The sequence below is a fragment of the Schistocerca americana genome, chromosome X (genome assembly GCF_021461395.2).
Source record: "Schistocerca americana isolate TAMUIC-IGC-003095 chromosome X, iqSchAmer2.1, whole genome shotgun sequence".
Classification (NCBI taxonomy): domain Eukaryota; kingdom Metazoa; phylum Arthropoda; class Insecta; order Orthoptera; family Acrididae; genus Schistocerca; species Schistocerca americana.
In genome coordinates, this window is record NC_060130.1 from 825,818,479 (window position 1) to 825,831,499 (window position 13,021).

The 13,021-nt window shown below is 41.4% G+C and overlaps 1 protein-coding gene across 1 annotated transcript in view; it reads right to left on the reverse strand.

The window, feature by feature from the left end:
- Positions 1–13,021, reverse strand: part of LOC124556522 (methylcrotonoyl-CoA carboxylase beta chain, mitochondrial) — an 89,339-nt gene that overhangs the window by 22,803 nt on the left and 53,515 nt on the right. The gene's annotated exons all lie outside the window — the stretch shown is intronic.

The following is a 13,021-nucleotide window of genomic DNA, read 5'->3' on the forward strand; positions in this document are numbered from 1 at the left end:
CCACTTCACATCTGCAGAAGCCACCTGAGAACATACATGGACTCCCTGCAACATTCTGCATCATCCCACTCCACCAGTAGAAAACTAGCAGCAGCCGGACAAGGGATTTACTGGCTGATGTGTAGGCTACCATTCACATAACAATACAAATTGCTGTGTTTTAAATGGTGCCATGGGCAGGAGGCATAGACTACTCATGAATGGCATTGCACAGTCTTCAGTGATGAATTGCAGTTCAACACTACCCCAGATGACCATTGACAGTGAGCAGGGTGGCGAGCTGACATGATGTCCCAGTGTTTTGGAAAGGCACAATGATGTCATTGGTGGGGGGAGTAATCAGGCACAACTTCATGTCACAGCTGGTAGTGATTGAGGGAACTCTGATGGCAGAACAGTACATCACGAAAATCCTGTATCCTTATGTGTTACTTCCCATGCAACAGTATTGTGATATCATTTTTCAACATAACGCTTATACACACAGGGTACACCTCTCTATGAACTGTCTGCATGATGCTGAGGTACTCCTATGACCAAAAAGATTCCTTGATCTGAACATGTGTGGGACAGCATGGACATCAACTCAATCCCAGTGCCAGTGTCCAGGGCATCACAGACTAGTTTCAACAGTTGTAGGCCAGCTTTCATCAGGAGAGGATACAATGGAATTTGCTGTATTTTAAGCTTTCTATGTTTGCAAACTGTAATTCCACAAAAGTAAAACTGATAACTTTGAGACTTCTATAAACAAACAACTACACTTCTCGCACTTTGTAAATTCAGTGAGTGTGGCGTGAGATTATGTGATATAACTTGCACAGTAGGCAGATGGAAATGTACTTCAGATTCATTCACATCATCTTCCGGTATCGTGATATAGTATACCCCATCACTATATATGTAATTCAGAATGCACAAAACAAGGCCTATGACCTCTGTTTACAACTTTTACTCAATTTACCTCACTTAGCAGGAAACGATAACATTTTTGATTACAAAACCAATAAATTACAAAGTCAGAGAAAAATGCCTGTGAGTAACCTTAACGTTCTTAGACTCACTACTATGTAAAAATGCATGCTGGAATGCAGTATTCACTTTGATTCTAGAAGTTAAAGAAGGCAGTTGATTTATGAGAGAGAGAACATTCTTTAATGTATAATGTTATTCTGAGCCCCCATTGTGGAATTTCAGATATAATCAAAGTTTAAATCATTAATACTCAAGAAATATCATTGGAACTATTCAGAATTTTGTAGGGAAAGTGTTGTCTGGTAAATACAAGTTGGTTTACAATTAAAAGGTAAGTGTTCATGATAAATTTTGGTGAAACCTGGATTCAGTAATACGAAGTACTATGATGGTCTATAAATCATTCGGATTTGTACACACTGAACTGTTAGTACAAAACTACACACACTGTCATGCTTATTTGAAAGAAGATTATTGTTCTTTTCAAAAGTATTTAATGAAATCCTACTTACAGACCTACCATCCATTTTTCATTAAGAACTTTATCATAGCAAATCAACAGATTCCAGCCAATTTATAGTGAAGGAGTAATTATATGCAGTAAGATTTCATATTTCGCCACGAATCAGTAGTTTTATCTATGAGAAGTTAATAGCATTCTCCAGTGAGCTGCAATGTCATTGCATTACTCAAATTTTTGATGATTGGTAAGTTATCTCAAAACAAAGTAAGTTACCTCACTAGCTACAAATATTAAAAGCTCTTTTCAATATTCTTTCGTGCTTAAATATTATTGAATATCTCCATATAAAGAACTTTATATACTATCAGGAGCCTAGAAGCAACCAATCATTAATTTCATTGCCATTCCCATCAGCTGAATAGTTAAGAGAGGTGACCGTGATAAGACTTGTAATGGGCAGAATATGGTTCGGATTGTTGTTATTGTAATTGATTATAACATAAAAAAAGCATTTACAGCCAATACTGTCACAAAATATCTGTTAATTTTATGTAATCAAAGCTCAAGAATCATTAAATACCAATATATGGTCACATGACTGAAAATTCTCTGTTATTGGCTGATGCTCTTCTGACGTCACGGCCTAGGAATCAGACGAAGCTTTGTGTGTGTTAAGGAGCATTAGACAAAGTTACAAGGTTTTTACATACTTTTTCTGCAAACAGTTTAGCTATTTAGTGATAGAAAAATGCAATTACAACTTTTAAGTAACAATACAGAATTTTAAGAATGTTGGCAGTGGAAGACTTGCTAAAGTTGATGCATTTGTGCTCTGCCCATTTAGAGCAGCAATATGTGCAACAATGGACATTCTTTTCCCCACTCCCTGCAACATCATTAAACTCACTCAAAATAAAGGAATTGTTGAACTTTTTGCAAATGTGCCCATATATTATAACTAGACTTTTGACTGTCAGTTACGAGCTACGACCCAAAGCACAACAAATTATTCTTAGTTCTGATTTCCTCTGTTGAAGAGCCTCAGCAAGGATACTCCTTGTTTATAGCTGCTGTTCGGTGGCAGAATAAGTAGTGCATCTAGTTGCAGATTAAGAGGTCACATGTTCAAATCCTGGAAGGGTCACATAATTTTAAAAGTTATACAAGAAATACGAAAATAGTGTTAGCAAGAACTGATGTAGCAGTTGTTTCAATTGTGGGATGTATTATATGTAGCTTCACATTAATCTTAGTCTGAGAAATGGACAAAAGAGGATAAATGCATTTACTTTGCAAACAAACAATTCACTGTTTTGCAAAGCATTACTAGCAGTGAAGATACCACCATATGCCCAGACTACAATGAGGTGTAGGATGATGAGGTTATACAGATAGATATAATGCATGTACAACATGCAGGTGACACAAATGTAGGGGCTGTGATGTTAGCGAGCATAAACTAACTTTAGCATCTTAAGCAGACTAACTTCACCTTTATGTAAGATGATGAAACTGCAAAAGTTTAAACAATAAAGATCCTAACTGGACAGTACGAAGATAAAACATTGTTTCTAATAAAGTACCATGTGTGCGGTCACATTAACTAGAAAATATCTTTTTCAATGTAGTGCGTGTACAGCGAATACAAATGTAAGCACATGTAAACAGTAAGGAAAGCACAATGATATTCTGTTTCTGATCAGTGTGTTGAAGTTCTGTAATTGTGATTTGGTTTTTGTATGAGGAGACTCTTGTTTCAGGTTAGATTCAAACCAGCAATCTATGGATATTGTCTTATAAAATTCGACGGTCTACTGCTCTAACAACCGAACTCTACACTGTATACCAATTAGGTTCCTTTCGGAGTATACTGATGTATTAGCTCCATACTTAACATTCATATACAACCGTTCGCTCGGCAAAAGATCCGTACCCAAAGACTGGAAAGTTGCACAGGTGACACCAATATTCCAGAAAGGTAGTAGGGGTAATCCACTAAATTACAGGCCCATATCATTAACGTCGATATGCAGCAGGATTTTAGAACATATATTGTGTTTGAACATTATGAATTACCTCGAAGAAAATGGTCTATTGACACACAGTCAACATGGGTTTAGAAAACATTGTTCCTGTGAAACACAACTAGCTCCTTATTCACATGAAGTGTTGAGTGCTATTGACAAGGGATTTCAGATCGATTCCGTATTTCTGGATTTACGGAAGGCTTTTGACACTGTACCACACAAGTGGCTCATAGTGAAATTGCGTGCTTATGGAATATCGTCTCAGTTATATGACTGTATTTGTGATTTCCTGTCAGAGAGGTCACAGTTCGTAGTAATCGAGTAAAACAGAAGTGATTTCTGGCGTTCCCCAAGGTAGTGTTATAGGCCCTTTGCTGTTCCTTATCTATATAAAATGATTTCTGAGACAATCTGAGCAGCCGTCTTTAGTTGTTTGCAGATGACGCTGTCATTTATCGACTAATGAAGTCATCAGAAGATCAAAACAAACTGCAAAACAATTTACAAAAGATATCTGCATGGTGCAATATTGAAAAGTGTGAGGTCACCCACATGAGTGCGAAAAGGAATTCGTTAAACTTCGCTTACATGGTAACTCAGTCTAATCTAAAAGCCGTAAATTCAACTAAATACCTAGGTATTACAATTATGAACAACTTAAATTGGAAGGAACACATGGAAAATGTTGTGGGGAAGGCTAACCAAAGACTGTGTTTTATTGGCAGGACACTTAGAAAAAGTAACAGACCTACTAAGCAGACTGCTTATACTACACCTGCCCGTCCTCTTTTAGAATACTGCTGCGCAGTTTGGGATCCTTACCAGATAGGACTGACGGAGTACATCGAAAAAGTTCAAAGAGAGGCAGCACATTTTGTATTATTGCAAAATATGGGAGATAGTGTCACAGAAATGATACAGGATTTGGGCTGGAAATCATTAAAAGAAAGGTGTTTTTTGCTGCGTGGAATCGTCTCACGAAATTCCATTCACCAACTTTCTCCTCTGAATGCGAAAATATTTTGTTGACACTGACCAACATAGGGAGGAACGATCACCATGATAAAATAAGGGAAATCAAGAGCTTGTACATAAAGATATAGGTGTTCATTCTTTCCGCGTGCTATACGAGATTGGAATAATAGAGAATTGTGAAGGTGGTTTGATGAACCCTTTGCCAGGCACTTGAATGTGATTTGCAGAGTATCGATGTAGATGTAGATGTAGATGTACCAAATAACTGAGGTGTAGTTGTGTAAAACGGCAATTTTCATTAGGTGTTTAATTTAGTTGAATGATGCAGTCCTTCATTGTAACAGTGGAAGAGTGTATCTTGGAGGCAAGTTAATGTTACTTCACAGTGCAACACGTTTTTAGTTAAGTTAGTGAAGTTGAGCATTGATGTGGTGGTAGTTTGCTGGTATAGTGAAATCCTATTTTAGGCATCTTATTCTTTGGAACACTCAAGAACAACTTTTCAGGCATTTTTATAAATGTATTTGTACAGTATGGTAGTATACGCCATTTGTAACCCATTTTCCGAAACACGACATCATTGTGAATTAGCATTATGACAGTAGGAGCAGCAAGCTAACCTGTGACATCACAGGCATCACGGCTCAAATCGAGCATTTCAGTGGGCTTTCAAATTATTTTAAATTACTTTCTGTTTTTATAAAAGAATACTGAAATTCAAGAGGAGAAAAAACCATGTTAGGAGCATAAAATGACATAATTAATAATTTAAGACAATTTCCAGAAAACAGTCAAATACCCTATTTTCAGTTAACTTGTATGGTGTGGTTTAAGAGTGCCCATTATATAAGGATTTGTAAAATGCAGGACTTTTATTTAACTTGTTTCTGACTTGTAAAATTGTAGGATCTTTGTTAACTTGTGTGGTAATAGATTGATCTAGGAAAAGTAAAGTTTGAACAAAGAAGCATAAAAATTAAATTACTATTTTTGTGTCTTTTATTGTAACATTGTGTACTATGTTCATAATTCACGTATTGTATTTTGCTTCATGTGTTTGGTGGAGTCTGGTCCACAGCAGCATTGGAGTACTGGTCCATCACAAATGAACTTCACATTGCACATTACAGGATGCGTTGAATGTAATGAGCAGTCTAATGCCTACAGAATATGGACTGAGAGTAAATCAAAGAAAGACAAAAGTAATGAGAAGTAGTACAAATGAGAACAATGAGAAACTTAACATCAGGATTGACAGCCACAAAGTAGATGAAGTTAAGGAATTCTACTACCTAGGCACCAAAATAGCCAATGACGGATGGAGCAAGGACGACATCAAAAGCAGACTAGCACTGGCAAAATGTGCATTCCAGGCACAAAGATAGAACTTGATTTGAGGAACAAATTTCTGAGAATGTATGTTTAGAGCACAGTATTGTATGATAGTGAAACACGGACTGTGGGAAAACCAGAAATGAAGGGAATCAAAGCATTTGAGATGTGGTGCTACAGATGAATGTTGAAAATTAGGTTGACTGATAAGGTAAGGAATGAGGAGATTCTGTGAAGAATTTGGCAGGAAAGGAATATGTGGGAAAAACTGACAAGAAGAAGGAACAAGATGATAGGACGTCTGCTAGGGCATTGCAGAATAACTTCCATGGTACCTGAGAGAGCTGTAGAGGGTAAAAACTATGGAGCAACCTAGCGACTAGAGTACATCCAGCAAATAACTGAGGATGTACTTTGCAAGTGCTACTCTGAAATCAAGAGGTTCGCACAGGAGAGGAAAATGTGGCAGGTCACACCACACCAGTCAGAAGAGTGATTACTCAAAAAAAGAACTACTGTCTTTAAGGATAAAAAACCACAATGTGGGGGTGGCTTGATACACAAAAGAAAAATAGGGGATAACCTGGTATGACTGATGCAGAGAAAACATAGGACTGTGGATTCATTCCATGAGAAGCAGAAGGAAGAGCTCCATGCTGTAGTAGTCTCCTGGATTGCGCAGAGCTTATCAGATGAGGCAGTAGCCCATTACTTGGCACGCCATTTCTGAGCAAGCAGAAATCTCGTGCACTCTTAATTCCGCACCTGAGGTAGGCACAGTGAACAGTGAGCATGTAAGTGCTCCTCTAGCCAAACAGTGCGCCAGTTCATTCCCTAGGATACCCACATGAATTGGGACCCATATTAAGACAATTGAGCAGGTAGCATGATGAAGGTCAGTGAGAAAGGTCATGTAAAGCAGAGACCACAGGGTGGCAAGAATAGCATCTGTCAATAGCCTGGAGACTTCTCACTGAGTCAGTAAATATTAAAACACAGTTAAGGGAGGCCCATTTAATAAAATGGATGGATCTGCTAATGGCTATTAGCTTTTCTGTAAACACACCACATGTTACCGGCAGCAAATGGAATTCCATACCGGCAGGAAATGTAAAAGCATATCCCACCTGATCAACAGTTTTAGAAATGTCAGTGTAACAGATGGTAGCACTGTGAAACTCTCAAACAACTGGACTTAACAGACACTGAAAGGTCATGGAGCAAGCAAGTCTTTAGGACCTTGGAAGAGAGAGGTCCTAATCGTGGCCTGGGTACCATCAAAGGGGAATTGCGTGAGAAAACACAGGGAGCATAGTCCAGGGAGGGAAGATGGAGATCATGGCGGAGTGAAACTAGGTACATTCCAACTGGTAATCCCATCCGACGGCAGGAATCAGGAGGACAACATCCCTCATATGTAAAGAGAATGGGATATGTGGGATGATAAGGGAACTCCTAAACGCCAATTACATAGAAGACCGAGAGCGGGATCTGTCGAATCTGAAGAGCAACGAGACTCTACAGTCCAAGTCCAAAAGGCCAGATACATGTCACAATGGTGGTCTAGGTCTATCAGTTTAAAAGTTGAAGGAGCTGCTGAGCCACGAACCCAGCAACCATAGTACAGTCAAGACAAAACTAGCGTCTAGTAAATACAGATATGAGTAGCATGAGCCACATCCCAAGGGCAAGGAAGCAGAGAATGTTAAGCTTTCACATGCAGTTAGTCTTCAGGTGATGAATATGTGGCAGCCAAGTCAGCTTTTTATCAAAAAGGAGAATCAAGAAACGGGATTGTGCTACAACGTCCAGCTGCTGTGTACCGAAGTAGAGTTTGGAGTCAAAATGGACAGCGGCACAATGGCAGAAATGCATGACCACTGTCTTTTGTAGGAAAGCATAGTCCAGGGAGGGAGATGGAGATCTTGGCGGAGTGAAACTAGGTACATTCCAACTGGTAATCCCATCCGACGGCAGGAATCAGGAGGACAACATCCCTCATATGTAAAGAGAATGGGATATGTGGGATGATAAGGGAACTCTGTTCCTCACAAGCGACTTCTAATCAAGCTGCGGACCTATGGGGTATCGTCTCAGTTGTGCGACTGGACTAGTGATTTCCTGTCAGGAAGGTCGCAGTTTGTAGTAATAGTAAATCTGAAGTGATATCAGGTGTTCCCCAGGGAAGCGTCCTGGGACCTCTGCTGTTCCTGATCTATATAAGTGACCTGGGTGACAATCTGAGAAGTTCTCTTAGGTTGTTCGCAGATGATGCTGTAATTTACCGTCTAGTTAAGTCATCCGAAGACCACTATCAGTTGCAAAGCGATTTAGAAAAGATTGCTGTATGGTGTGGCAGGTGGCAGTTGACGCTAAATAACGAAAAGTGTGAGGTGATCCACATGAGTTCCAAAAGAAATCCGTTGGAATTCAATTACTCGATAAATAGTACAATTCTCAAGGCTGTCAATTCAACTAAGTACCAGGGTGTAAAAATTACGAACAATTTCAGTTGGAAAGACGACATAGATAATATTGTGGGGAAGGCGAGCCAAAGGTTGCGTGTCATTGGCAGGACACTTAGAAGATGCAACAAGTCCACTAAAGAGACAGCTCACACTACACTCGTTCGTCCTCTGTTAGCATATTGCTGCGCGGTGTGGGATCCTTACCAGGTGGAATTGGCGGAGGACATCGAAAGGGTGCAAAAAAGGGCAGCTCGTTTTGTATTATCACATAATATGGGAGAGAGTGTGGCAGATATGATACGCGAGTTGGGATGGAAGTCATTAAAGCAAAGACGTTTTTCGTCGCGGCGAGGTCTATTTACGAAATTTCAGTCACCAACTTTCTCTTCCGAATGCGAAAATATTTTGTTGAGCCCAACCTACATAGGTAGAAATGATCATCAAAATAAAATAAGAGAAATCAGAGCTCGAACAGAAAGGTTTAGGTGTTCGTTTTTCCCGCGCGCTATTCGGGAGTGGCATGGTAGAGAGATAGTATGATTGTGGTTCGATGAACCCTCTGCCAAGCACTTAAATGTGAATTGCAGAGTAGTCATGTAGATGTAGATGCAATAGGGTCCACTATGACATCACCTGCTACTTTCAGGCCAGAAATTAGGGAATAGACCTTGGTCCCAGACAGGCATTGGAGTTTGGCCCACACAATGAAGACGGTATGGAACTGTTGAAAGAAATAATAAACGAAATCCAGTTTGTAAGATATTCTACCTGATCATCACAACTGGGGAAACGTCATTCGTGGAAGGTCACCAGGGAGGAGTTAACCCTCCAGTCGGCCTTAGAAAGTTGCCATTTGGGTGTGCGCGTAGGTTGTGTAGGAGTCAGCAATCGGATAGCATGTGGGAAATGGTCACTTAAGTACGTGTCAGAGAGAACAGACGACTCGAGATGATAGGAAAGCTGGTAAGTGCAGAAGCAGATGTCCAAATGGGAATAGGCGTTAGTGGAGTGTGAAAGGAACATGAGTGCTCCCATGTTAAGGCAGACGAGGTTAAGGTATTGAGGGCACACCTCTGACAGGTTCTGGGCAAGCCCCAAAAGGGATTGTGCACTTTAAAGTCACGGAGCAGCAGAAAGGGGTGAGGGAGTTGCCCAATAAACTGGAGGAAGTCTGCCCTAGTGACATCTAATGACGGAGGGATGTAAATGATACAAAGGGAAAATGTCAAGTGAGGAAGGAAAATGCACACTGCAACCAGTTGAAGTCGGGTGGTCAGGGAGATGGGTTGACTATGGGTTGAGTTGATTTGGTGGAAGAGACCAAACAGCAAGGTCATCGGTCTCATCTGGTTAGGGAAGGATGGGAAAGGAACTTGGCCGTACCCTTTCAAAGGAACCATCCCAGCATTTAGCTGAAGCGACTTAGGGAAATCACAGAAAACCTAAATCAGGACGGCCGGACGCGGGATTGAACCGCCATCCTCCCCAACATGAGTCCAGTGTGCTAACCACTGCACCAGTTGACTATGAATGTCAGCCTGGATGTGAAGCATGACTCCCCCATGAGATGGAATGCCATCCTCGGGGGGAAGGTCAAAGCGGACCGGGAACAAATATGAGAGCTCGAAGCAGTCGTGAGGGCGCAATTTTGTTTCCTGGAGGCAGAGAACAAGTGGATGCTGCGATTCTAAGATCAACCGTAAGTCCTCTTTGTTGAATCAAAGGCCACAAATGTTCCATTGGAGGAGAGTCATAATGAGGAAAGGGGAGGATCTGCAGCGAATTGACGCATGGTGCAGGGAATGGCAATTGAATTTCAATGTAGACAAGTGTAATGTGCTGCGAATACATAGAAAGAAAGATCCCTTATCATTTAGCTACAATACAGCAGGTCAGCAACTGGAAGCAGTTAATTCCATAAATTATCTGGGAGTACGCATTAGGAGTGATTTAAAATGGAATGATCATATAAAGTTGATCGTCGGTAAAGCAGATGCCAGACTGAGATTCATTGGAAGAATCCTAAGAAAATGCAGTCTGAAATCAAAGGAAGTAGGTTACAGTACGCTTGTTCACCCACTGCTTGAATACCGCTCAGCAGTGTGGGATCCATACCAGATAGGGTTGATAGAAGAGATAGAGAAGATCCAACGGAGAGCAGCGCTCTTCGTTACAGGATCATTTAGTAATTGCGAAAGCGTTACGGAGATGATAGATAAACTCCAGTGGAAGACTCTGCAGGAGAGACACTCAGTAGCTCGGTATGGGCTTTTGTTGAAGTTTCGAGAACATACCTTCACCGAGGAGTCAAGCCGTATATTGCTCCCTCCCACGTACATCTCGCGAAGAGACCATGAGGATAAAATCAGAGAGATTAGAGCTCACACAGAGGCATACCGACAATCCTCCTTTCCACGAACAATACGAGACTGGAATAGAAGGGAGAACCGATAGAGGTACTCAAGGTACCCTCTGCCACACACCGTCGGGTGGCTTGCGGAGTATGGATGTGGATGTGGATGTAGATGTAGATGTAGATGCAGATGCAGACTGATAATCTTCAGTACACTAAACCACGAGGAACTATGGTGCTGCTGGGAGGGTCTTTTGAATTGTTACTCTCATTCTGTTTACATTTGGTAGGCGTTAACTGTGAAGATGATGATTGGCTCATTGCGAGAAAATCCCTCACGATTGCCAACGTCTTCTATGGCGCGCTCTTTCCAATTGGGGACCGCCTTCAGGAAGGGGCACACCTACCTTAGGTGATTGTTCACAACACCCAAACAACTGACAGAGGGACTTATAAGCAATTTGGGAAGATAGCAGTTCAGGCAATCACCCCTCCCTGGGCCTAGCCTGTACTAGAGGTATGTGCGAACCCTACCTGTCAACACGGGGTGGGAATTACATATTACCCAGTCACATTTTATGCATCAGACAGTTGGGCTGGCCTTCAGGAGCGCAGAGGATGAAAGAAGAAAAAGAGAAACCTCAAACACCAAAGCAGAGGAAGGATAGAAGAGGGGGAACAAAAAAAAGAAAAAAGGGAATGAAAAACAGTCAAGAGACTGTTGTGATATCAGCTACTGAATATGCAGAACACATTTCCAGAAACATCCCAGACATGTTCCCGAAAGGAAGGGAAAAAGAATACCAAAAGGATAGACATGCAGCATGGCAGGGAAAAGATGCTGCAAAGGTTGGGGCCCCATGCTAGCCAAGCATGAAACCGCGAAAAGAGCGGCGAGCCCTTGGGGGAGTGTGTGCCAAAGAGGACAACAGGAATCAATAACTTTGATCAAGGTGTTTTACATCAAAAGGTTTTCAAATTCTATGAAAGAGGTAATTTTCCGGTGACATTGAAATTGTTCACTTTTATGCATGAAGCTATTCAGTTTGAAGGACGTGCAAGATCAATGGAAATACGCTACTGGCCATTAAAATTGCTACACCACGAATATGATGTGCTACAGAACTGAAATTTAACCGACAGGAAGAAGATGCTGTGATATGCAAATGATTAGCTTTTCAGAGCATTCACACAAGGTTGGCGCCGGTGGCGACACCCACAATGTGCTGACGTGAGGAAAGTTTCCAACCGATTTCTCATACACAAACAGCAGTTGACTGGTGTTGCCTGGTGAAACGTTGTTGTGATGTCTTGTGTGAGGAGGAGAAATGTGCACCATCACATTTCCCACTTTGATAAAGGTCGGACTGTAGCCTATCATGATTGTGGTTTATTGTATCACGACATTGCTGCTCACGTTGGTCGATATCCAATTACTGTTAGCAGAATATGGAATCGGTGGGTACAAGCCAAATGATTCCAGTGTAAGGAGGACTCCTGTATTGCCGTCTCCAGTAGAACTAAATTGTCAAAGGTGGAATGGTAGCACCTGAAACTGCACTGGGAGTGGCTCAGGTGATGTCGGGATTCGAGCAGCCAGACGAGGCGGCGGTTGACCATGTATTCAAGAGTCTTACTCATATAAATGAGTAAGGACTGCAGTCTGGTAACTATTAGAGGTACTACAGTTTTTGCCTCATTTCCAGAATGGAATTAATACTGCCTCCTTCCAAGTCATGGGGTACTGTCCATCAAACCAGATCTGATTGAAACAAGAGAGGAGCTGTCCTTTCGATTCAGGGCACAGATGATGAAGCATGGCATAATGGATCTCATCAGATCCTGGAGCACTGTCTCTGGCTGCAGACAAAGCTGATTCCAGTTCCCACATGGAGAACAGAAAGTTGCAATCTTCCTTACTGTGCAAGAAGAAATTGAGCTTCCTCATCTCTGCAGTCCTACGGAACACCTGAAAAGCAGGAGATTGTCTGGATGACGTAGTAACAGTAAAGAACTGTTCAGCTAAAACCTGAGCCACATATTCTGGCATGTCCATCAAGACCCCATTAGTTAACAAGGCCGTAATGGGATGTGTACCACCCTTGCCACAAATCTGTCTTACTGATTCCCAAACTCGCTCAGTGGAAGTGGACTATTTAATGGAAATCGTGAATTCCCTCTAGGAAGCCTTCTTCCATTCTTTTATGACTTGCCTTGCATGTGCTCTTGTAGATCTGAGGGCATCAAGGTTTTTCTGTAGTTGGACAGTGTTTGAAGTTATGCAGAGCTGTTCGTCTGGCCCTGATTGCCAATCGACAGTCATAATTCCACCAAGGTAAAGGTCGTCATCTCAGGTGGTTACTGGATAGGACGATGGGCTCTGTGGCAGCCCATTGGATCTCAAAACTGAGTCTGCAATAGCTGGAGA